Source organism: Hibiscus syriacus, unplaced genomic scaffold, assembly GCF_006381635.1.
Source record: "Hibiscus syriacus cultivar Baekdansim isolate YM2019G1 unplaced genomic scaffold, ASM638163v2 tig00116937_pilon, whole genome shotgun sequence".
NCBI lineage: Eukaryota > Viridiplantae > Streptophyta > Magnoliopsida > Malvales > Malvaceae > Hibiscus > Hibiscus syriacus.
Window position 1 is genome coordinate 2,141,260 of NW_024063475.1, and position 9,485 is coordinate 2,150,744.

Below are 9,485 nucleotides of genomic sequence, written 5' to 3' on the forward strand. Positions count from 1 at the left end.
TTTTATTTAGTTTTTATCTTTATTTTATTTTTTATATCTTTTCTTTATCTTATTTTTCTTTTTCATTTATTTATTTATTTTATTTTATTTTTATTTAGTTTATTTATCTTCATTGCCTTTTTTTTCTAACATGCTTCTCGACTCTTTTAAAGGTATATTTCCGAATCTATCAGGGGTAAGTGATTGAGATCGTTATTTTTACATTTTAATTTAAAGTTACAATCTTCTTAATTAAAGAAAACTGAAAATTACGTAGTACCAAAAGTGCAGTTCAAGGGTGCTAACCCTTCCTTGACTTATAAGTTTTTGGTATTTTTTTGGTAACTAATTGACATACTTCGATTGGGATGTATCGAAATATTGCTATATCTTTTGGTAACTTATTAACATATTTTGATTGGGATTATTTTAACGTATGATGTTTATTAGCATGATTTTTATAATTTATTGAAATGAATAATTAATCAATAAAATGCAAATTTAATATTTTTAAAATTTTTATAATATATTGCTACATGTAAGTTATAACACAAACTAAAATTAAACAAAAAAATAAGAAGGGCAATTATGTAATTTTATATTACTGCCAACCAAACAGAATATGAAATTGGATTTTAATTTAATTTCCTGCCAACCAAACAGATTTCAGATTCAGATTTCAATTCCTGACATATTTCAATTCCTTCGTAGATTTCAATTCCCTCAGAAACATTTTAGCGAACCAAACGTCACTTAGGTAAGGTCACTCAGTCTAGTTTTGGCGTCAGTTTACTCTTTTTTTTTCTCTTTTTTTTTCTCATGTGATAGCAGGTGAAATTTTCAGAAGCTTCGATTCTCTCGATTAAGGTGATTTATCAGTTTTGTGTTTTTGTTCAATTTCATCTCATATTCTGCGTGCTTTTGAATTGTTAGGATTGATATTATTATAAAAAAATAATAGAAGCTTTCATCTTTTTTTCTTTTAACAAAAAAATTAGATTGTTTTCTTTCAATGTAATTACATGAATATTATCAATTTCTTTCTGTTATTAGAACATTTTTATATTTTCATGCCATTTTTTTGGTAATTTTGATTTATTTTGATTTTTGTTCGTCTTAATAATAATGTTACTAATTGATGGGAAATTAAACCATCTGTCATTTTTATGGCATTTTTCAATGATTTTACAAAGTAATTTCTGCAATACAATCCTAACTCAGTTCTATAAAAGTTAATTTTTATATATTGAGTAATAATTACGTGTCACGCCGTAGGATTTTAATTGGTACAATAGTCATGGATCGGATTACTAAGGCAGCGCGTCTCATGATTGTATCTGACCTTGATCATACTATGGTATGCATTTACATTTGAATATTTGCTTTAATTTTCAGAGAATTTTCTTCTATGATTGCTTAATTCGATATGATGAGCCTTTTCCTTTTGCAGGTTGATCATCATGATCCTGAGAACATATCTTTACTTAGGTTTAATGCCCTGTGGGAGTCATAACTCTCTGCTGGTTTTTTCCACTGGGAGGTCACCTATACTGCACAAAGAGCTAATAAAAGAGAAACCCATGCCGACTCCTGATATAACTATCATGTCGGTGGGAACGGAGAAAACATATGGCAACTCGATGCAGCCGGATGATGGCTGGGTTGAAATTCTGAATCAGAAATGGGATAGGAATGTAGTCACTGAAGAAACCAGCAAGTTTCCTGGACTCACTCTTCACGTTTACTTAATATATGCTTTTAACTGCAACCTTATATCGAAACATTGAGATTATTCTGTTGAATGTCTTCAATGCAACTGTATATTTAGATCCTGGTTGTGATATCTTTGATGAATTCAAGCATGTTGGATCATGCAGGCAGAAACAGAGTAGTGACTGTCATAACCATTTTTTTAAAACAATTAAGTTTAAAAAATAATTATGACTTATTTAAAAATTAGCGATTTTGTATTAATTTGAATTAAATTTAATAAGAGTCGTCATCGACCTTTGAGCTAGGTAGTCGAATACCTAAAAATGTCTCAATTTAAGAAAAATCGGTGTTTAAGACAAAAAATGATATGTGTTTACCAAAAATTCAATTTAACGGGTCCGGGGAGTCGGTTACGCGTGAGAAATGATTAACACCCTTACAACGTCCAAAATTGGTACTTAATCTCTTATATATTGTCGTGGTAGTGAAAATTATAAATCGAATATAAAGTTATAATATAATATATTTATTAAAGTTTAATTAATTTATTCCAAATTAATTATTTAAAGAAAATTCTTTTACTTAATAACAAATCTCGAGATTTACAATCCTCAGTCGGGAAAACTATCTCAACTATTTCTCATCCGTAAAAGAATATTCTATCTCTGAATTATTTAAAACATTGAATTATTATCAAATTTTTGCATGAAATAAATTATGATTTATTTTTTTGAAAACATAAATTATTAATACAACATTAAATATAACAAAAAGAAAGAAGAAAACAAAACAAAATAAGGCATTATGAAACATAAAAAATATTATTTTAATAAATACATAAAAAAGCTCACGTTTTCATGTTCATACTTCGTTTGAAAGTCGTATCGGATTACACTAAGTAGTGTTTTCCACGCCTATTCTACAAATAAATATTCTTGAAAATATTTGAGTACCATATCAGTAGATAAAGAAATACGATGAAAACAAATACAATTGGAAATATAGAATAAAATATTTACAACATATAGGGCTAATAATATTTATTTAATATAATACATATAAATACGTAATATGAAAAATGTGTACATACATCAAGGACTAGAATACAAACAAGAAAACATTACAAACAACTATATGCATGGTTTCAGCTCTATGAGGAAAGGGCACTCGAATTGTCCTTGTTGTTGGTGCCCCCTTGGGCTACCAAACCCTCAATCCTAACTCATTATAGGCGTAAACGGATCGATTTCAATTCGAGGGAATTCACTTCCTTATACCAACACGAGGAATAAATCCCTACGAAGGTATAAGGCATGTGTATCACACAGATTATTTGCTAAAACTCATACGAAGAATAAATTCTTACGAGAGTAAAGCATTCACCTTTACTTACTTGGAAATGAAGCTCGAGTCTAGAGTTTATATCATGCAAATGCACGTGATGTGTATGAGGAGGAACATACAAACCTTTGACTAAAAAACAAACGAAAAAGTCTTGGCAGAAACTTTAACACAGCTGAAAACATGAATTAAAGCATTAGTATGGCAATTTAAAAAAGAATTTAGAGAAACTTCAATAAATGGATTATAAGATAATTATAGACTCGAACTTATAATTTCCACCACTACGACAATAAGTAAGCGACTTATATCCTGACTCTCTAAAAAAATCTACATCAGAGTGGCCAAGTTGTCATAACTATTTTTTTTAAAAACAATTAAGTTTTAAAAAAAACAATTATGACTTTATTTGAAAAATTAGCGATTTTGTATTAATTTGAATTAAATTGAATAGAAGTAGTCATCGACCTTTGAGCTAGGTAGGTCGAATAACTAAAAATGTCTTTTAAAACAATTTTAAGAAAAATCATTCTTTAAGACAAAAATTGGTATGCGTTTACCAAAAATTCGATTTAACGGGTCAGGGAGTCGATTACGCGTGAGGAATGATTAGCACTCCCACAGTGCCCAAAATTGGTACTTAGTCGCTTATATATTGTCATGATAGTGGAAATTATAAATCGAATATAAAGTTAGAATATGATCCATTTATTAAAGTTTAATTAATTTATTCCGAATTAATTATTTAAAGAAAATTCTTTGAATTGATAAGAAATCTCGAGATTTTCAATCCAACTATTTCTCTATTTAAAACATTGAATTATTATCAATGTTATTAAACCGAACCGGTGGTTCGACCGGTTGAACCGTGAACCGGTGGCCTGTCCGGTCAAGTTAACTTTCAAAACCGGATGAGCACAGAACTAGTAAAGAACCGATAGTACTGGTAAAGAACAGCGGTTGAACCCGATTGAACCAGTGAACCAGATAACCAATACCTTCACCCGTTCAAGGTCCGGTCCGATTTTAAAAGCATTGATTATTATCAAAATTTTGCATGAAATAAATTATGATTCATTTTTTCGAAAACATAAATTATTAATACTAACATTAAATATAACAAAAAGTAAAGACAAAAAAAAAAATAAGGCATTATGAAAAATAAAAAACATTATTTTAATAAATACATAAAAAAGCTTACGTTTTCAAGTTCATACTTCGTTCGAATGTCGTATCGTATTACACTACTTCGATTAAGTAGTGCTTTCCACGCCCATTCTACAAATAAATGTTCTTGAAAATATTCGAGTACCATATTAGTCGATAAAGAAATACGATGAAAACAAATACAATTGGAAATATATAATAAAATATTTATAACACATAGGGCTAATAATATTTACTTAATATAATACATATAAATACATAATATGCAAAATGTGTACATACATAAAGGACTAGAATACAAACAAGAAAACATTACAGTTCAAAATACAAACAACAAAAATAAGCACATTCAATGATTTAAGGGATCAAAATGGTATTAACAGAAACTTGAAGGACCTAACAACAATTATGAATAAACCAGAGCAACAACAACAACAAAAACAACAACAAAACCCAATTCCCATATGCAATGGGGTAAGGGGGAGGTAGAGTAGTAGGCTGCCCCCAACGCCAGGTTGAGAGTAGCTTCCGTGGAAGACCTCTGGCAGTCAGAAAATTAAAAATATAGATAAAATGCAATGCATGTATAAATAAATACATAAATACATAGTTGTACAGTATTCATATACAATCATTAATATCATTAATATCATATGCGCGTCTGTAATGGGCAGTAATCTTTGTATATAGACAGAAACATAAGAACCGACTAAATTTAAAAGTGGAGAGAAAGATACACAGAAGTCAAACGATAGCAAGGCCAGTTCTAAGCCTTCATAAATACCAATAACAGAAACGGATAAAAAGTAGAAGTTATGTAAATTACTACAAAGACATTAAAAGAAGACAGAGATGATACACCCTAGAGATGTGACCCACACTACTCGACTATCCTAGTCTTAAGTCTCCATACTTTCCTATCAGAGGTCATGTCCTCGGTAAGGGCTAAATCCATCATATCAGATCTCAAGCAGTCTTCTCACTTCCGCCTTGGTCGTCCTCTCCTTCTGGCACCGTCGACTGTAATCGACTCTACCCTCCTGACCACATCAGATGGTAGTCGCCTAAGGACATGCCCAAACCACCGTAGTCTTCCTTCCCTCAATTTCTCGGAAACAGGCACCACCCCCAAGGACATCCTAATAGCAGAGTTTGTTGTCATATCCCACAGAGTCCTACCGCATGTCCACCGAAGCATTCTCATTTCTGAGGCCTCTATCCTCCTTACATGATCCTTCTTGGTTGCCCAACATTCAGATCCATACAATAGTGCTGGTCTTATTGCCATTCTATAAAATAACCCATAAATATAGGTACCAGAAACGAAAATAACCCATAAATAATGTTAAGAACTAAAATAAACTAAACCAGAAACATGAAAGGGAAATAACAATTAAACCATAATGCTTTCATACTAAATAGTGACTAAAACAAAAGAATCATAAACCTTAGGACCAGATTAAAAAATAAGCAGACATATTAAAATATATGAACTGGTGACTTAAATGTAAATATTGAAAGATAAGTGCTCGAAACATAATAACATAAAGTTTCATTCCATGGTCAAATGGTGAGATTACAAAGACAAAAGGACCAAATCTGCTAATATCCCATAAACCCAGGCGTTCAATCCCCTCTCTTTGCCAAAACGACGTAGTTTCGTGTGTGATATATAAGCACGATTAAAGGGCCTTTTCCTCTTCATCTCCTCATTTCATTTGGTTTCTTAAGCAGATGGAAGAGAGAGAATTCTAAAATTCTCTCAACTTCTTTATCGGGAGGAGAAACCGCCACTCGTCGCGGTGTTCACGGCCGTTCACGGCGGCCAGGGGAAACAAACCCCCCCCCCCCCCCCGAAATATTCCTCTTGCTCTCAATAACCCATATCCTAGCCCCTTTAGCCTAAAAATTAACTACGATCCTAGATCTAAGTTTTACCTTTCGAAAACTTAGTCTGGTGACCTTCTTCCGACGAACGTTGTGCCTGGTAAGCTCTATTCTCTCTTTGTTATTTTTGTTCGGATCTTCTTCTTTTTTTTTCTTTTGGTTCGGACTTTTTTCGTTTTTATAATGTTCTCTCTTTTTTTGTCCCCCCGAATCTGCTTTCCCCCTTCTTTTTATCTTCTCCCTCGTTGATTTTTGGTGATGGCTTGATGTTTTCCAAGAGAATAAGGTATGAGGGCCCTATCTTTGCTTGTGACAGAGTCCCCGATTTCCTCGGGATTTATTATTTTTTATTATTTCTATTGTTTTGATTTGGCCTCTCTTTTTGACTGTTGATGTTGATTTTCGTTCACTGTAGAATGATGGCGGTGTCAGAGGCGACAACAACTCCCTAGGGTTAGAGTTTTAGAAACCCTAAATGTAACTGATCTAGACCATTGATAGTCATCAGATCCAATAGTGAAGAGCTGGAGGCGACTGGAACTTGATATGGAAACCCTAATTGGGTTTGGGGTCTCATATGCGGGTTGGATCTTTGGGCTGGGTTGGTCTGTTGTATTTGGATCAGGGTTTGGGCCTCCTAATTAAATCTTGACCCAATTGTCATTTGGACCTATAAAATGTAGTAATAATACTATTAATAAAATAATAATAATAATAATAATAATAATTAAAACCCGGACAAAAACAAACGAGTATCTACAACAATCACACAAGATTCGCTTTTATGTCGACAAGACTAAGGCCCAAGTAGTGATGAAGGAACTTTCAAACTGTTTGGAAAAGCGAGGGGTAAGGTTTAACTTACTATCGAGGATGCTATGCATCCAACCATATGCACTTTTCCCAAGTAAACATGATTCGAAAGATGTACATAAGGCCACATCACATTGGTATTCATTTCTTCTTCATCTTGCTTGCTTAATTGTTCATGTTCATTGAAAGTTATCGCTATCAATAACTTGTGTCTTATTTTGTGCCAGTTGGATGTTAAAATCATTTATAGTGACGGAATGGATTTGGATATATTACCAAAAGGTGCCGGTAAAGGACAGGCCCTGGCATATTTACTAAAGAAGTTTAAAACGGAGGGAATACCACCTATTAATACTCTTGTCTGTGGTGATTCTGGAAATGTGCTTGAGCATGCCGATCAGTTTTTGGATTAGCTTGTGGTTAGTCCAATATTTACCTAACTCCTGTGAATTTGGTTTTCTTGACCTAACATTTTACTAAGAAAATATGGTTTCCCTTTCTAATTTTGAGTTTTTGAATCTTACTAAATACTAATTAGTAGGACACATAAACTCTGTTATTTTTTTCTCAGGATCCATCTGCTGTTGTTGTCTTTCCATCTGGTGCAGGGTTTTAAAAAACGGTCTGCGACCGTGATATAGCGGTTTCGCCGCCGTCCGAGTTACCCGCGACGGCCGCAATCACAGTAAATCCGAAATAACCTAAAACGCCACCGCAACCGTGATTTGAAACTCTAATTCTGGTGTTGAGAAAACTCTTCATGAATGCATACACACAATGAAAGGGTGCTACGTAGACCAAAAGGGTAAACATTTCTGAGTCTGGGTGGATCGTGTATTATCCACACCAATTGGCTCAAGCACGTGGTTAGTGAAGTTTGATAAGTGGGAATTGTCTGGTGAGAATTATTTCTTTATAAAATTGCCTTGTCATTTTCTTTGCTTTGCAGATGCATTTTCTGGCAAGCAAGCTCATAAGTTCATGTCCAATTGAAAACACCAGTATTAAGTACATGTGCACTATGCCTCTGCCTTAAACACTGGGAGAGCTTCTAATAGGCACCGAGTTTTATCTAACGTTCTTGCGATTGCCAATGATTTCTCACTTTTCATTGACTTGCTAATTCTTGTAGGAAATGAGCGCTGTTGTTGTGTGACCACTGCTAAAATAAATGCAAAGGTTGGAATTGTTAAAATCCTAGATTATGTTTGATTGAAACTTTTGCTACTCCCTTTTTGTTTTCTATTCATTTTTTAAAAAACTAAGTAAATATTTAATTAGCAAAAGCATCAAACAAATGGAGCTTTAAATATTTTAATTTATCTGTGAATGTTTTAACGTAATTTTATTATAAGATTGTTACCTTAATGTTGGCAGGGATCCGGTGCTTCAGACGGGTACACTTGGATGAATGTGCAGCAAAAGTGGTTAGAAGGGTATGAAAAAAAGGATGATTCAACCTGGCTTTTCTAAGGTACACTGCAACACCATTCTGAATCTGGAATCATTATCAAAGAATAAATGTATCCAAAATTTATTATTCTTTTTACATACATTTGTATAATTAATACGCAACTTAGGACATGGTACTATATTTAGATACACTGAGAAACATACCTTGGCTTATCTCTTTCTTGATACTTATTTTATTTATTTTTATCTTATTTTCTATGCTCATGCAGTTTATACTGTATCTATGTCTATGAGTGAGAAATTTGCATTGTGCTTGGATTTCAAACTCTTACTGCAACTAAAATTGCTTATTTTTATTCGATCTTCCTTTGTATATTTCATTCAGCCAGGCAATAAATTGTTAGCTTTTGGCTTAATTTCTAAATTTTCTACATATCTTAGGTAAATGAATCGAGTTTGAATAAACATATATAGATCTATTTTATCTGGTTATTTTTTTTTTAACTTTTCTTGTTCGTTAAAATTTTCAAATTTATATTCTTGTTTGTTATTAAGTTATGTATGGTGGTGTTGTGTCTAATGTTATGAAAACATATAATTAAACAAGTTATGAACGGTTAAAATTTGTTTTTGAATAATAAACAAACAATTCATAAGTCAACATATATATTTTTTAGATATAAAAAATAAAAAATTAACATTAATAATTATATTATAAATAATAAAATAGATATAAATATTTTTAAATATCTTTTATAATAAAATATATATTTTAATAAATCAACTAACAAATGAATTTATAAACGAATTAGTAAAAGAGGCTATTTGTGAATATAAATATATTTATTTAATTTAATAAACAAGTAATTTACTAGATGTTAGTTCAATATTGTATTTGTGTTTGTCCTAATCTTATGTTGTAAATAAATAAGAGTACTTTTCTGAAGAAATTAAAACTTGAAAGCTTAAAATTCATGAATAACATAATATATGATTTTTGGGGGATCTAATTTATGAATACAGGATTAATTCTATAAGGAACGCTGGAAAACCTTAATTAAGACATGTATAGCAATATATTCATTTAAAAGACTATCATAATTTACTTAAACAACTCTTACGTTTAAGAAATCAGAGTTTATTAAGAGGTTAATGGTTAAAGGGACTATTTT

General features: G+C 31.8%; 1 long non-coding RNA gene and 1 pseudogene across 1 annotated transcript; both read left to right on the forward strand.

Moving 5' to 3' along the window:
- The first annotated feature begins 767 nt into the window (after positions 1-767).
- Positions 768-7,313, forward strand: LOC120188017 (annotated as a pseudogene).
- A 331-nt stretch (positions 7,314-7,644) lies between these two features.
- On the forward strand, positions 7,645-8,422 carry LOC120187981. The gene is made up of 3 exons (XR_005522373.1): positions 7,645-7,798; positions 8,033-8,079; positions 8,278-8,422. It is a non-coding gene; the product is annotated as an uncharacterized LOC120187981 (long non-coding RNA).
- The last annotated feature ends 1,063 nt before the right edge of the window (positions 8,423-9,485 follow it).